Raw genomic sequence first — 16,697 nt, 5'->3', positions numbered from 1 at the left:
ATTTCATAATTTACAGGTTCATCTTATTCATTTCAGTCCTATCTTTACTAATGAACGACTATTACCTCAATATCAGGATTTTAGTTGCACTTCTTTACTCAGTTATATTCATAGCTAATACGACTACAGCATTTAATCGGAGACCTTTTAGATAGTACACACTTACTAACCCATACATGTCCATACAACCATTTACTTACTTACTAACCCAGGTCAAGAATTAGGCCGATGAATACAACACTCAACAACATACTTAGAACTCATAATTTAGATTATCACACGGTTTCCACCACATCAGTTATGAGACATATCACACCTCCCAGTAAAAGAAACAGGCATATGATTCCCAATAACAACAAAATTACTTCCATATCACACATATGTTTAACATTTTAGCAACCATACCATTCAATTGTATCCATCAACTCAGTATAATTCATTTTCAGCAAAAAAAAACAAAAAAATAAATAAAAGATATCGCATAAACAACTTAAACATGTACATATACCATCATATAACTTGTAAAACATTATCTATGGCAAAAGATTAGCAAGGTGAACAAGCTCTCTGGTTTGCACGGTTTGAACAAATAGACAACTCGCGGCTCAATTAAACGTAACTATAACGACTATCATTTAAACATACGCATGACATGTGAATCATCAAAGGGTTATCTCATTATAATTCGACAGTTTGAGAATATATTTCAAATATCGTAACTATATCAACTATATTTCAAATATCGTGACAATTGCAACAATCACCTTAGCATTTCATGACAATACAACTATGAACATATCCAATAAGGAACAACAACACTATTTTATTATCATATCATAAGTTTAGGTTCAACTGAAATAAATTAATGCAATGAAAGTAATAAGTATAACTATAGGCACACAGACTCACATAAAAGACATGAGAACTCAGATGACATCCTACATGTGTGAACATTTAGACATACTCATTACTACCATCCATGTGTAAACATTTAAACATAATTATTATAAATATTCACGCGAGTATATTAGAACAATCAAGTTAACATTTAACGCCACCAACTTTACCAAGATATGACAATATGGTTTTATATTTATATATATCCGACCACTATACAAATATGATGAACACACCAGAGATATTATAACATGCCAAACATATATAAAATATGCAACAACTGGACTCGTATAAAATATTTCACCCTCGATTCAGGATCAGATTAAGCTATTCAATTTCACACACACTATCATGCCAACAATGTTATAAACTAAACTTTAATTTTTTATTTTTTTTTCACTTGTTAAGACACATAACCAATGAATATGTGTGCTACTATCATCATATAAGGTCACTATAATTTCACATTAATAAGGCTCATGAAATAATCGAACAACTGTATGAAAACTCAACATAGAATTCACATTTTAAAAGTTATGATTCACGTTGTAACTTCCAAAAATCACGAATAAATAACCGTTCTACGAAAACTTGAGTTTTACTTTTTATAACATACAGAGAGTTAATAATTCGTGAGAAAAAGAATGAGGTCCAAAGCTCAAGAATTCCATTTTTAAAGAATTTTACAACTTAGTTGGTCCAAATAAGTATGTGACAGCAATTGGTCCGAAACTTGGGTAAGTTTGCAAAACTTACCATTTAACATAGAGATATCAAGAATTTTCGTGGCTTATCAATTTGAAAACAGATGCGAATCTTCTGATCGATGGAGTTGGAATTATGCAAAAATTATTAATACAATTTAAATGAGGATTTTTACAAAATCGTTGGTCAAAACATCACTGCACAGGAACTTCCTGACCACAGCCCACTAAAATATTTATTACTCCTAATCCGTATATCCTATAAGCATGAAACCAACGCCAAATGAACACTAACTCCCGAGGCTATCTCCCATAAAAATTTTCATCCATAAGTATTAAACAGAAAAGAAATGGCAGTAAGGTCAATTAAAGAGTAAAATCAAACAAAACGAGTTTCAGCACTAGGTCATTCTTTACTATGTTACAAGCTCTTATGAACATACTATGTATACTAACCCATCCCAACGTAAATGTCACACTTTGTAATTACGTAAACATCTATCCCATAGAATCCCTTCGCATCTCGATCTACTCCTTACATCTAAACCACGATTGCTATGACTAGAAACATGCAATTCAATAGTGTTTCTGATTACTATCACAATACTATACTAGCATGGCTTCGGGATCACATAACCGCATATCACTAGACATAATAGTACTATCGACACATCATTCAACATCCATCCAGATAAATATCATCAATTCGCAATTATTTTCACGCTCACGATTGCCACAATCCAACACTTCATTGATTATCAACCTGAACACGAAAATTTTATTTCTCATCTCCACAACATCATATGATCACGTCATCATTCATACAAAATACTTACCGCAACGTTATCCTGCAGCATGGTTAGAATATATGGGTCTCAAGGTGTACATCCACTCGATTATATCCAAGGTTTTCCTTCTAACTACCCCATTCACTCAATTTCTCTCGGGTTACCTGGTTCAAAACTGAGAGGGCAAAAGAGCACGCATTAAGGGCGCCTTCTTAACCGCACTGTGAGCTCCTAACAGTTTATTTCCAGGGGTTCATTTTATTTAGACACATCCTACGTTCATTGGGTTCATTGGTTTAGGACTGAGGATCGTTCGCTCTGATACCACTTTGTAACACCCCGATTTATGAAGGAGCCTTTAGCAAGACATTCCCTAATAAACCGAACTGTTACCATCTCGGTTTCCCGAGGTAGTGAATAACAAATTAAACTCCAAGGCGAATTATATAATTTCTTTAACTTAATTTTTACAAAACCTCTTTTACATCAAATTGCAAAGAACTAACAAAAATAAAAGTGAAAGTCTTCTAAATGATGATCTAGCTACTAAGTCTTCTGATCCAGTGTCTCACGCCCATCAAGCTCCCGTCCTATCTCTTAAACCTATCAAGTCTGCTCGCCAATATTTGGGTCATCACAGGTGTTCACGAATACACAGGGTCAACCACGAGGTTGAGTAGGGAATACAATGAAGCAACAAAATATGATATGCATGCTCCTCCGTCACCTCCACCTCCATCTCAACTCATATCTCATAACCCGTACAACCCAGCCATACCGATCCCCAGCCATACATGCTCGCAGCTGAGGACACCAGGGCAAGTCCTGCCGAACCCACCTGGGCCTTATCACAACATCATCATCACCACACCACGTCACCACAACATCCTCCATCTCCAATGCATATGAATGCTCAAGAAATTAATGCAACACAATATGTATATCATTGAACTGGTAAATCATAGAATCATGTCGGTTACCGAATGTTGTGATAATATACTCAATACGATCAATTCAGTCAAGCACATTCCAGGATATGAATCATAACATGAATCAACAACCACGAATCACGTCAACGTTCACAGTTTGGTCATATGAAACACAAACAAGTCAACACAATTCAACAACAACGATAATAAGTCAAGTGTATTTCCCTACCTTTTCGCAATCCAAGCACACAAGCAATCAATTATGATCCTTCACATATCCATCACCTACATAACATAATTATGTATAATTACCACCTACTCAATCAAATAATCATGCACATAACCTAGACTCATCATAACTTAATAGGAATATCAACTTAAAGAACAAACACGATTTTTCCTGATTTTCCAGCATATGACACACTCGGAATAAAATACATAACTAATTCCAGAAAAATCAAATTGATACAAGGCCAATTGGATTGGAACCCCCTGAGTCTTAGCTACAAATTATCTCTAACGTGTGTTTCTCAAATTCCAAACTTATCAAGAGTTTTCAGACTGATTTCCAAAAACTGACAGAAACCGTCGCATAAAAAGTATTGATTCATAAAACGGGTTTAAAACATTATTTTGCAGTAATTCCAAATCCTATTATCATCTAGACTATACAAAAATGATGTATGAAGAAGCCTCATAACTGAATCGACATAAAAATTAGGGTTTCAAATCATTTTCCTTAACCAAATAAGATTCGCGGACTTTTCAGCGACATGTTCATAAATAAATCACCTAGGACAAACCATAAAGAATTTGAGTACGAGATTTTATATGCATAAACTAGACATCAAATAAACAGGACTCTCTTTTCAAACGTTTTGAAGACGAACACATTAAAACAGTATAAACAATGGAATGAAATCGACTTACAAACAGAGAAATCGAATTAGGTTGGAATCGATGAGAAATCTTCAATCAAATGAAAGGCTCGACAATTCTTCTTCCTCTCCCTTTCTCTAGGTTTAGAAATGGTTTTATGAATGATAAAATGAAAAGAGGGGAGAGGGAGAGCGGCTCTTAGATTAGGTTTATGGTAAATGGTGGTTACATGTTCCGGGTAGGGCAAATGGGTTAAACGAGTATGGTCGTTGGGTAAATGTAGATGGGTAATTCTTGACCCAAAAGACAAAATGTGATGTAGCCCGACTCAACAAATACGATATAAGCCCGACTTAATAACATTCACGATATTACGATGCAACCAATATAAAATGTATAATACTAATATATAATAATATCCGTTTAATCGATTATATAAAATACGGGGTATTACATTACATCCCAACCCCTCTAAAGTTTCCACGTACTCAATCATTTTAAGTACGTGTGAACTTACAGGTTGACCATCTTTGAGGTTAGCCTCAAAGAAACGAAATGTGGTGTCATACTGAATGATTCTCGGGGCTTGAGAAAACATAGTTGAAAGCCTCGAGAATACTTCATGTGCATCGCGAAACTTGACACATTGCCTTTGTAGAGCAGGATCCATTGAAAAAATCAAAACATTTTTTATTGCGGAAGATTCCTTTTGATAATTTGAAAAAGCCTCCCTTACATCGGCAATGGCCCTAGTACTAGGCGAAGAGGAAGAGGGATCGACAAGGTAGCGTAATTTGCCATCACTTGCGGCAGCTAATCGAAGTTGTTCCTCCCAATCTTTAAAATTACTACCGTCGGCTTTTAATACATATTTGTCCATAAAAGAACGTGGCCATGAATCTCTGGCTATGGTGACGGTTTCACTAGTAGAAGTCATCGTGATTACTACAAAGGAAATAAAGGAAAGATTAACATTTATCGTCTAGAAATATTTAACTTGTGAAACTATTTAACAAGTTCCCATTTATATAATGATCTCCCACTGAATTATATAAATGATTCCAAGATCCAATTTCATATAAACACGGGCACGGTGGACCGATTCAACCCACATTTATATAAATTTGGTGAGTCAACAACTTTGACTGATTCTACTACTAGAACTCTTGGTTGACGGATTTTCTTAAAATCTATCTTTTAGCCCTAGAATAAATATGGGCACGGTGGACCGATTCAACCCATATTTATGCCGTTGAGTCCAACCAATTTTCACGCGTAATAACTTTTATTACCCTACTTACCCAACGTAAAAAGAGTGTACCTCGGTGATCCGAACTATCAGTGCTATTACTTGGTAAGGCTTAATCTCAATTTTAAACAAATGTGAGAGATCTTATCAAATTAATTGTCTATCACTTTTAAGTGAACTAAATTAGTGAATGCTAGACAATTAAATCGATAACAACAAAAATAAAACATGTAGTGACGATTTGGCATGAATGCATAAAAGAATTAAAACAAACAAGTCCTAATATGGTCACCTAGTTAATCTAATTAACTAAAATTATTACACTTCGGAAACCAACTCCTTGGTCCCTTGATTCTTCATAAATTGGCCTCCTTCTTTAGGATTTCAGAACGCCTTTCCGAAAACACCGTCTTCATGAAAACTCCGTCTTTAGGTGCTTCATCTAATTACTAATAATTAAATTACATAACAATACCCTATTATACAATTTTTAATAAAATTAAAATAAAAACTATTAATTAATTACAAATTAGGCGATACGAAATCGCAATTAATTACAAAACAAGTCGATATTCCCTTACATTACGGGAAATACCAACTTCTACCTATGGCCATATTAAGAAAAATTACATTAGGGTTAATTGATAAACAATACCAATATAAGGACCCTTTTTATAATCAATACCAACATAATCAATAATTAGTAATCAGTACCAAAATATTAACTTTTTTCTATGATAGGTACCAAGTCACCTAAAAATCCAATCTTAACCTACTCAAATAAGTCCAAAAAGCCATCATTCAAATATAAATCTCCATTCACCCACGTTCAAAATCCCCCTCTTAGATGAAAACATCTATAAAGTTGGAAAAAAAACTAGAGTAAGAAGGCGACTTGGTACCTATTATAGAAAAAAGTGAATATTTTGGTACTGATTATTAATTGTTGATTATGTTGGTATTAATTATGAAAAAGAGGATTAAAGTTGATAGTGTTTATCAATTTACCCATTACATTATTATAATGCAAAAAAAAAACATTCATCTAAATGAATAATAAAAATGCATTATGTAAAATGATATGCCAAATCGTCTAACTTACCAACAACGATCATTTGAGCTTGCTTTGACGGAATTTTTACCAATAAAAATTCATAATCAATTCTTAAAACAATTTTAAGACATACTCATCATACTAATCTGGTCATATATCAAAATAATTATTCTCAACAATTATCTTGAATTTATATGGGAATTAAAACACAATTATGACAAAAATGATATAATAATTCATAATTATCATACAAAAATTCCATTTAATTTAAAACTTTATGGAAAAATAAATTTCAAAGCCATGAACATTCTGGTCTTACACCGAAAATTCCATACAAGTATGTTAAACAATAATTTCATCTGATTAATGATACAATTCGATTACTCAGACCGTATCTCATTTAATCAAATTTCAATGTGATACGTAAATTTTACTTCCAAAATCGTCCGTCAATTTTCAAGTAATTAAATAACTCGTAACGTTATACGATTAATTAAATGATCAATTAAGAGCGTTGCCCTATAGGTATGACCTAGGGGATCAACTGATCACCACCGTCGCACGACAGTAATGTCAAACTCTAGTCAGCCAATCATTACCGATATATGTTGATCAGTTGACAGTAAAATATTACTTCCCAACTGTATTCTTTATAATGAGACTTAAACATGTGATCATCATGATCAACAATTGTGATCGCATTATTGTCGGAGGACACATATTCCAACAATCTCCCACTTTTCCTCGACAAGTGTGCGTCACCAATTCTCTTGTCCTATTACTATCTCCCACTCAATGTAAGGTGTCTTTCAGGTCGTACTTGCAATTGATCATATCGAGAGTGGTTTCCTCGATCTGGAGAATAACTGATTGACCGGATTTATCTATCATAGATACTTTCCGAGCGTGGCCACGCATTTCCAGTTCATTACTCCTCGAGTGGCCCTGAGATATTGTTATAACCCTGACTAAGGATGGATAATTCCTATCGCTATCATTCCCTTCGACTAGCCACAGCCATCATAACCCAAAATATGCCCATTGACCCCATTTACGAATCTCGTAGTAACACAAATCAAAGTTAATCTGAAACTGTGCCATCTTAGGCGAATAGTCTTTAGTCAAAAGAATCGACTCATTTGAATACTATAGCAGCTCTCGCCACGACCAGGCTATATAAATTTGCCATAACTCTATAAGCGGTCATTAGGCCCGACAAAATGTTCCTAACAGTCTGCCTATGTGATCGACTAGTCATCTCACATGACTCTATGGCACTTGAACTTGCCATCAATCGCATCACACTCTAGTCACTTCGAGACGTCACCTCATGTAAGTAACTATGGGCAAATACAATGTTATTCCATGTTCATTTTAACGGGGTTCAATTGTCTCCACAACCCATTTGGATATAACAATGTACAAGGTGAGTTAATAATAACTTAAACGACAAATGTCGACATCACACTCGGGTAGTCAATACCATATTACAACCTTGTGATGCAAATCGTAAGTGTATAAACACTTGTTGATTGCAATAGAAGTTTAACATGTCATGTGTCCATGTGTTCAAACTTCTTATAATCGCATTTTCCTTTACATTCATGTTCTCTCTCATAGCATGAATCTTACCAAGTACACATCAAGGTTCCCGACCTCAGTTTTGGTTCTTTATCTTGAAAGAACTTCCTTATCGATTATTTGTGGTGAATGATATAACTTGTACTGATCAAGTACTCCATCCACACACAATGCACTAGGTACATGTTTTGTAGAGTCTTGCAACAATTTGTCAAGATTATTAGCCTAGCACTTCTTACAAGTCCTAGCATAGTTAGGAAAGATTAGTTTTGAGTAACTTCTTATTCAACTAAGTATCTTTCCAATAACCTCTTATTTCTTCTTTTGATTTGAAAAGTTTAGGATTTTCATAAATCTTTACGTGTGTTCGAACTTTCTATAATATGTGCAACCTCTAAACACATAATAGAGTATTCCGTCAAACACCGAAATCGCTCATCGGATTCTACTCGAGAATTCATGACGTTTCTATTATGGCTTACCAATCAATCATCATGCTCTTACGCATATGATTCATAATTGGACATGTACATGATTATTCTAATGGCGGAAACATTAGTTACTAATAATCATGAGATCAACCGTTCATAGGTTCAATGAACGACCATGACTGCTAATGGCAATTCCATTTTCATCTACATGAATAACCTATGTAAATGTTGATACGATGTGTATCTCTTAATACTAATCCAATATTTCTTGATGTAATTGGATTCATCATAGTCCAAATTCATCCAGAATTGAAAACTCAAATACTTTTTTATGAAAGAAGATATTAGCTCGTCATTCCTAATGAGAAAATTTATGTTTTTAAAATTTATTTAAAACGATTTCACAATTTAATCGGTAAAGCGACAATTTTTACGATTTAATTCTAAATCCATCCTTAAAAATTGAAATGACTTTAAATTAAATTTTGTAAATTTTGGAATAATTTCCAGGAGCTAAAAATTTAGAAATTTCGAGCCCAAAAGTTAAATCAATATTTATTTACAAAATAACCATTATTTACCAATTTTTATCAAATAAAAATCAATAAACTATCTAAATTAATCACATTAACTTAAAGTATCTACTTATCTCATAAATAGAACATGAATGTGGTTATTTCTAAATAAATATGTATAAAATTAACATGCAATCAATTTTATATTAACTCTTAATTAACTTTAATGCATTTTTACTCAGTTTTATGCCATTTTAAGTTATAAAAAGTGGAAAAATTTAATAAAAATTGAATTTTCGTCCCATATCATCCTAAGACCAAATTATTTACATGCAAGACCATATTATGTGATAAAACTAATTTTAGTAACATAATATCAATTTTAATAATTTATCTCATAAATTACTGAAATCGTCTTAAGACAACATGCATGTATTTAACATTGCTGTGATACCACTTGTTAGTCATTTAGACCATATTAATACTCATCTTATGTAACACCCCCATTTATTCAGGAGTCTTTAGCTAGACATTCCCAAATAAATAGAACTGTTACCATCTCGGTTTCCCGAGGTAGTGAATAACAAAGTACAACAATACCAAAGTACTTTAAATTAAAACTTTAATGATTACATGTTTATTACAAATTATCCAACGAAACTTAATATAAGATAAATACAACTCGCAGCGGAAAATAAATAAAGTGATAAAATCTTCTATGTGGTCTAGACTTCTAGGTAGATTAGCCATGTCCTCACGCATCCCATAGCTCCCTAGTCAGCTAATCTTTAGTACCTGTCAAATCTGCTCCCCATTATGGTTCATCACAGGTGTTCACGAATACACGGTCAACCACGAGGTTGAGTAGGGACTAACTAAACAACGCAGAATAATAACATATCCAACTCAGCCAAAATAATCGCATGTTATGGTAACACCCATAACCTTCAACCATCTGTGTTATACTCCAATCACCTCTACTCCTCTCAAACTCCGTCTTAACGCTTCCTCAGCTCCGAATGTTCACATCTCCCCAGTAGTGAGCCTACTAGAGAAGAGACTCTGAGGGGCGGCCAGTGATCAACTGACGCCACAAGGACTAGCGGTTGCTCAGACCGGTCCCTTCAAATAATAACCAAGGACTAGCGGTATATCGGTCCCTTCAAATAATAACCAAGGACTAGCGGTATATCGGTCCCTTCAACAAATAACTCACAAGGACAAGCAGTTCGGTCCCTTCAATCAAAATACAATAATCACCAATATTCATAAACAACCCAACCCCATCTTCTCAATTCCATATTCGTAATCACAATCTCAATAAATAAATCAACCACATATATATAAACAATTTACAATCACATAAATATAAGTTGAGTAGGATAATCCCTACTGTAATACCCGCCCTTTTAGAGGCCCTTTGACCAGCGTTGACTGACCTTGGGAGCGGGAATAGCCTTGGAAGTGAGTGCCAAAATCATCTTAGGTTGCGTGTTAAGAGTGTTACTCGACAGAGTAGAGGCTACTCGATCGAGTAGCTAGGTTACTCGATCGAGTAGGGGGCCACTCGATCGAGTATGTTGGGTACTCGATCGAGTACCGGGTTTTCAGCGAGGGTTTTATATCGCGTTTTGTTAAATCCGCATATCACTTCCGCCACTTTCCTCCTATCCTTCAGTCGCCTCTTTCCCTTCCCTTCACCTCAAAACCTCCACGGAAGCCTTTTGAAGATCCTTGTGCCTTAGGAAAGCGTCTCTTGAGTCGGGTAGCGGTCTTTTGCTGAGTTTCTCCCTGTAGGTATGTCATAATCATCATCCGTGTCCTTGTTCTTCATAATTAGGGTTTTCTTGTTAGTAATATAGAATTGTATTGTGGTTATAGGCTTTGCTTGGTCACTGGACACGTTGTTTGTCGGCATGGATTGGTTGCAGTTGCTTAAAGGTAGGTTCGCCTACTCAGTTTCTGTAGATGGTCTAGCGTGTCAGCTGTTGTGAGTGTTTTGTGTTTTCTTAGTGTCGTAATTGTATGGTGACGATTGTGATGGTGATTGTGGTTGTTGTCTCTGGTTCTCGAGATGCGTCTCGGCTGAGTGAGGTCACTTGCGGGAGTGACTTCACGCCCTAGTTTCGCCCTCCGTGGAACCCGCCACGGGAGGGGATGTGCACATTAATGGACAGGGTTGTCGCTCATTATGAGGAGCGGGGATTTGGTGGGAACGGCTGCGGTCCCCTCGCGCGGGATGGTCCGGTGGACGATCGATGATGTGAGTTGGTTGAATTACCGTGATTGTGTTGAGATTGGTAGCATTGTATTGTGTTGATAATTGTAGTTGCCGTTGTCGTATCTTATCTCAGTACAGACCTTGTGTGGTTGTTTGTTTGTTATGTGTCTGCCGTGATCCCTTATGGTGAACAGTCGGTTTTAGCAGGTGTTGATGTTGTTGATAGCTGGAGTCCGGGCAGGGATGAGTCTTCACGAGATTCGATGGTCGTAGCTAGTGGTCTTTGATTTGTATCTTTCATATCATTTGTTGGTTTAAACCGCTCGTAAAACATTGTAATAGTTCTTTTATCGACGTTTGATTATTACTATCCTCGGGCAACCGAGTTGGTAACGCCCTTATTTACTAAGGAAGGCCTAGTTAAGGCTCCTCTGAATATGGGGGTGTTACAAAGTGGTATCAGAGCGACGATTTTGGAACATGTAACAAAAAAAAATAAAATAATAATGAACGTAGGGAGTCTAATAAAATGAACCTGGTGTATGTGTAATGGGAGCCCCAGCTGATGCTAGGTTTTGGGTGAGTAGGCACCCTCATTTCAAAATCTTGGCCCCATGATACTTAAGCCAGTCACATGGTATGGGAATGTGGAGTCCGAGTGTCTATGTGTGATATGAATGTTAATTGTGCCGGAGCTACTTCCGGTTAAGTCTTTGTTAGAGTTAATAGGGGTGTGATAGTGGTAATTGGGCCATGTATGGTAAATGTTGACGAGATTATTGAAGTTCTTTGAATGATTAGTGAGCTTATATGATGGTTATGAGATATGTGACGAAAGTTTACGTGATAGAGATGCGTGAAAATATGGAATTGGGTGTCGTGACATGAAGAGTGAACATGTAGGTGTTTGCTATAAGTTAATGATGACGGAAGTCATATACGAGTTTATAAATCCTACCGTAATTACTATGATGATAGTTAAAGAAATATTGAGTAATAATCCGAATCATAGCATATGGTAATGTGTATATTCTTTGTTAATTAGTTGAAACTTTTCCGCTTAATTGATTTGAGTAAAATGAACTGCTTATAATTGCATTAGAGAACATGGATAGATTGATTTGTTATGAAGAGTATATAATTATGTGTTATATGAAAGAATAAATTAATGTTAGTTACATGTTTCATGTTATGGTGGAAGCGAGTGTGACAACAACACGTTAAGACAAGTTTTGAGTATGATAGGATGACGTGACTAAGCTTGAGAGTGACTCGGTAGCAGGTAAACCGAGTTGGGTAGTTGTGTAGCGTAAGGTGGCATACACCTTGTTAGTAAGGCGATACATTGTGTGTGAGTAATGATTGTAAAACGTGATCGAAGGTGATAATTGGTGCCGAATTCCGAACTTAGTTTGGAATCGACACACGGTGTTGTTTTGCAGGTATCTTTGATTTACTTCGTACTTTTGACCGAGTACTTAACTATACTTGACGGAGTGCGGGTGTTTACTAGACCGAGTAGACCTCACTCGATCTAGTTAGGAAGCTATGATGTCGGGATGTGGGAAAAATTCCTGCAGACACTCGACGATTTAGCTCCTACTCGATCGAGTAGGGTGGTACTCGATCGAGTACCCCAGGCACTCGATCGAGTAGGTTACTGTACAGCGAATCCTACGGGTTTTCTAAAACCCCTAATCTTTCTATTTCTTATTCTTCTTCCCCTATATTTCGAAACACCTAAACCTAAGCTACTCTCAAATCCTTATTTCCTCTCAAATTTTCTCATACTCTTGGGTTAGTGGTGATTCTTGGGTTAATTTCTTTGCTTAATTTCGTTTCTTTACTTTGCTACTCAATCAAGGTATGCTATTCTCCCTAATGTACATGGTTTATTGATTTGAATGTGCTAGAGAAGTGAAACAATCTGAAATTTTCGATTATTGTGATCAATTGGGTGCTTTTAATTGTTGAAATATGATTCACATGCCCTCTTTCCATGTTTGTTGGTGATTAATTGTTGTAAATTAGATTAGAAATTGCAAGGATTAAACCCGAAATTTCTAGGGTTTGCAAATTTGAAATCGATTTTTGGTTGTTTTACAATGGCTAGATGGTAGAATTGAGCCTTATGTGTTGTTTATATCATGTTGAAGGATGGATTTTGATGATTTTACTCTTAAAAAGTTGCCTTAAAACTCCATCTTAAAAATGCCTCAAATGGAAATTCGTGATTTATAATTGGAATTTGGTGTTGTGAATGACATTATAAGTATAAGTTGAACTTCAATATGATAATAGTAACGACAATTGATGAAAATATGCCAAAATTATCACAGCTGTAAAGACCGTCTGAAAATTCTAATTGAGTTGTTGTTCATGATGTTGAAGGGTGATAATGATATGTTCTAAGTTATTCTTTTCCATGAACTAGTAAGAATGCCTCACATGGGATTAAGAAGTGTGTTTGGAACAATCTTTAGAATCATGCTAGGATATTCGAATTTGTTAAGCATATGTAATCACCATGATAAATTGCTTCCACGACTATGGCCTATGAGTAGTAGTAAACTGAGCTTGTATGTCAAATTTTGGAAACTGTTGGTGAATGTGTGTACATAGCTTAATATTCAAGGTTAATGGCATGACTTATGTGCTTCACATGTTAATATTTGTGGGTGAATTGGTGTGCCTAACTGAGTGAGTTAAGTTCAAGTTACATGAAGAATATGCTTTACGTGTTTGTGCAAGTTGCTTAAGTCATGTGCTGAAACAGATGCCGAGACTGAACCTAGGAACCCGCCAAAGTAAACAGGGGAGGGGTAATCCACCTGAGATGGGGGAAGGGAGTGGACCTGTGGTACCCGCAGTTCCAGAGTACCCTTCAGTGGTTTTTGTCGATTTCAAGCAGAGGGAGCGTTTTGTAGACTTACAAAAACGCAAGATGAGACCTACGAGGTGTATAGACACTACTTTGTTAGAGGAATTGGAGATAGAGACGGATGTCCATCACATATTTGAGACTTTTGGTCTTCTTGGGTTGTATAGGCTGAGGAAACACTCCTATCCTTTTCTCGCCCTGGAGTTTATGAGCTCCTTTATCTATGACCCCGCTGGCCAGACCGTTGAGTTTCGGTTGATGAACACTAGTTTCTTGCTTTCTATGGACCAGTTTGCTTCTCACCTTGGGTTGGCCAAGCCTCCCAAGGATTCCATCACCGATATCCCTGCTGAGTGCGGTGTATGCCGCCTAATGCCTTGCTTGACCGGGAAACCAGCTCCTAGCTCGAGTAACATGCTGATTAATGACGTTCAGCATGTCACATTGAGGATCTTTCTCCGTTCTCTCTCGAACCTTCTTTATGACAGAAAGGATATAAGTAAGCTAAACAACCATCAGGTGTTACTTCTGATGTCCTACTTGAACCCGGAGCGGACCAGGAAAGTGGTCTTTAATGCTCCTTCCATGGTTTGTGCCGCCCTTGCCTTGGTGGCTACTGCCTCTTCCCGGTACATGAGTTGTGGCGCCATCGCCACTCGGTTAGCTGAAAAGCTAATCTCTTTCAAGGCTTCTTCGGAGTATGTGCCTCTAGTTACCCCAGTGCCCACCATTGACCGTGCCTACTATCTCGACCTGAAATGGTTGAGGACTTTGGCTGACGGTAGCCTAGCTTGGAGGGTGTGGGGGCATGAGTTGGATGAAAATTCCAGCTCCTGAGCACCTCCCACCCACGGAGCCCTTGGAGCCGACGGTAGTGACGGTGGACTCCGATGATGAGGAGGAGGAGGAGGAGGATGATGACAGACCCCGCCAGCTGCAGACCTACCTCATCGACGACACCATTCTCGAGGTGATGCCGGAGCCGACAAAGGGCGAGAATGCGTCGGTCGTGGCGGTGGAGAGACCTAGGTTGGGGAGAGGACCCCGTCGAGTGAGGGAGAGGACCTCAGAGACTAGGCCACGGTCGGAGGCACCACAGCAGCAACAGCCTTTTCCGTGCTACCCTTATCTCGACACCCCGGAGAAGCGATCCAGCTACTTGGCGGAGAGAGTGTCATCTACCTTGACACTCCGGAACATGCACGAGATGGCGTACGCTCAGGGGATAGGGACCGAGGGACCGCACCCGGTGTGGTGGAGTGGAGTTGGGGACTACTCAGGGTTTTTCCATTCCTACGGGGTGGATCAGTCGGCGTGTGGGACACCTCAGTCCTTTGCCTACGGTGGCTTGACTCCATGGTACGTAGGCCCAGGAGCAGGAGCAGGAGCAGGAGTGGACGCGGGGATTGGGTCATCGGGAGCAGGTACTTCTGGCGGTGGTGGTGATGATGAGATGATGTTTGAGCAGCAGGAGGAGTGATACTCCTTATACTTATCTTTGTTGATGGTAGTTGGTTTTAGGTGTTGGTATTGTTGTTAGACTTTAGTAGTTGCTTTCATTGAGACTTAGTTGGACTTGTATGGTTGGCCATAAGGCCGGATTTGATATTCTGACTTGTTGCAGGACGTTAGAAGTCGGGGAGTCGTCCCGACTCAATTTTATATAACAAATATGGGCATCTATGTTGGCTTATGACAGGTTGTATAGGGGAACTTGGCCTGTAGGTACTCGATAGAGTACCTCGTACTCTATCAAGTAGCTGCAGGAAGACGGGATAAAAAGCTTTCTGATCTGTAGGCCACTCGATCGAGTAGCCAAGACACTCGATCGAGTAGCATGGCACTCGATCGAGTACCGCTACTTACTCGATCGAGTAGCATTGTTACAGGAGATTTTCGAAAATTAAAAATGTTCAATTGTTTTATAATTGCAAGTTTGATGTTTAATGTGGCTATTAGTGCGTAGTAACACCTTTGAACCGTTAATTTCATATATTGGAAGTCGTGTTTGAAGTTTTATGAGCGTATTTCTCACAGTTAGTGAAGCGGTAATAGTTTCTTGTTACTTTAATGTTGCATACGCCCTGTTACGATCTGTTTGTCGGAGTTGTAACCTCTCATACACTTGTGCATACCATATTAACATATATTGTCGACGGTGACTAGATATTCCGGAGATTTGTGTATGATTTCTAATTTAACGAGTATATAGTTAGTGAGTAATGTCCATAACAAATAATATGGTTTTATTTAATGTCACGATGCAAATAATAGGTAACATGTGTTGTAATTTTGGTGGTGAACTTCGGGGACGAAGTTCCTTTTTAGAAGGGAAGAGTAATGTCGCGAAAATTATCGCGAAATAAAAGGCGATTTGAAATTAGGTTTTGTTTGCCTATAATGTTTTGTTGTTTACTTGTAGGAAGCGTAATTGATTACCTTAGTTGTTGAGTAATTCATGCGTGGGAGTTTGAAAATGATAGTATGTGTGTAAAGAGTTAGTTGCGGTACAATGTGTTGTAATAGAATTGCGATGATGGTGTAGTTGTGCGGCGTGAAGTCATGTTA

Source organism: Silene latifolia, chromosome 2 (assembly GCF_048544455.1).
Source record: "Silene latifolia isolate original U9 population chromosome 2, ASM4854445v1, whole genome shotgun sequence".
Classification (NCBI taxonomy): Eukaryota; Viridiplantae; Streptophyta; class Magnoliopsida; order Caryophyllales; family Caryophyllaceae; genus Silene; species Silene latifolia.
This window is presented reverse-complemented; position numbering follows the sequence as displayed.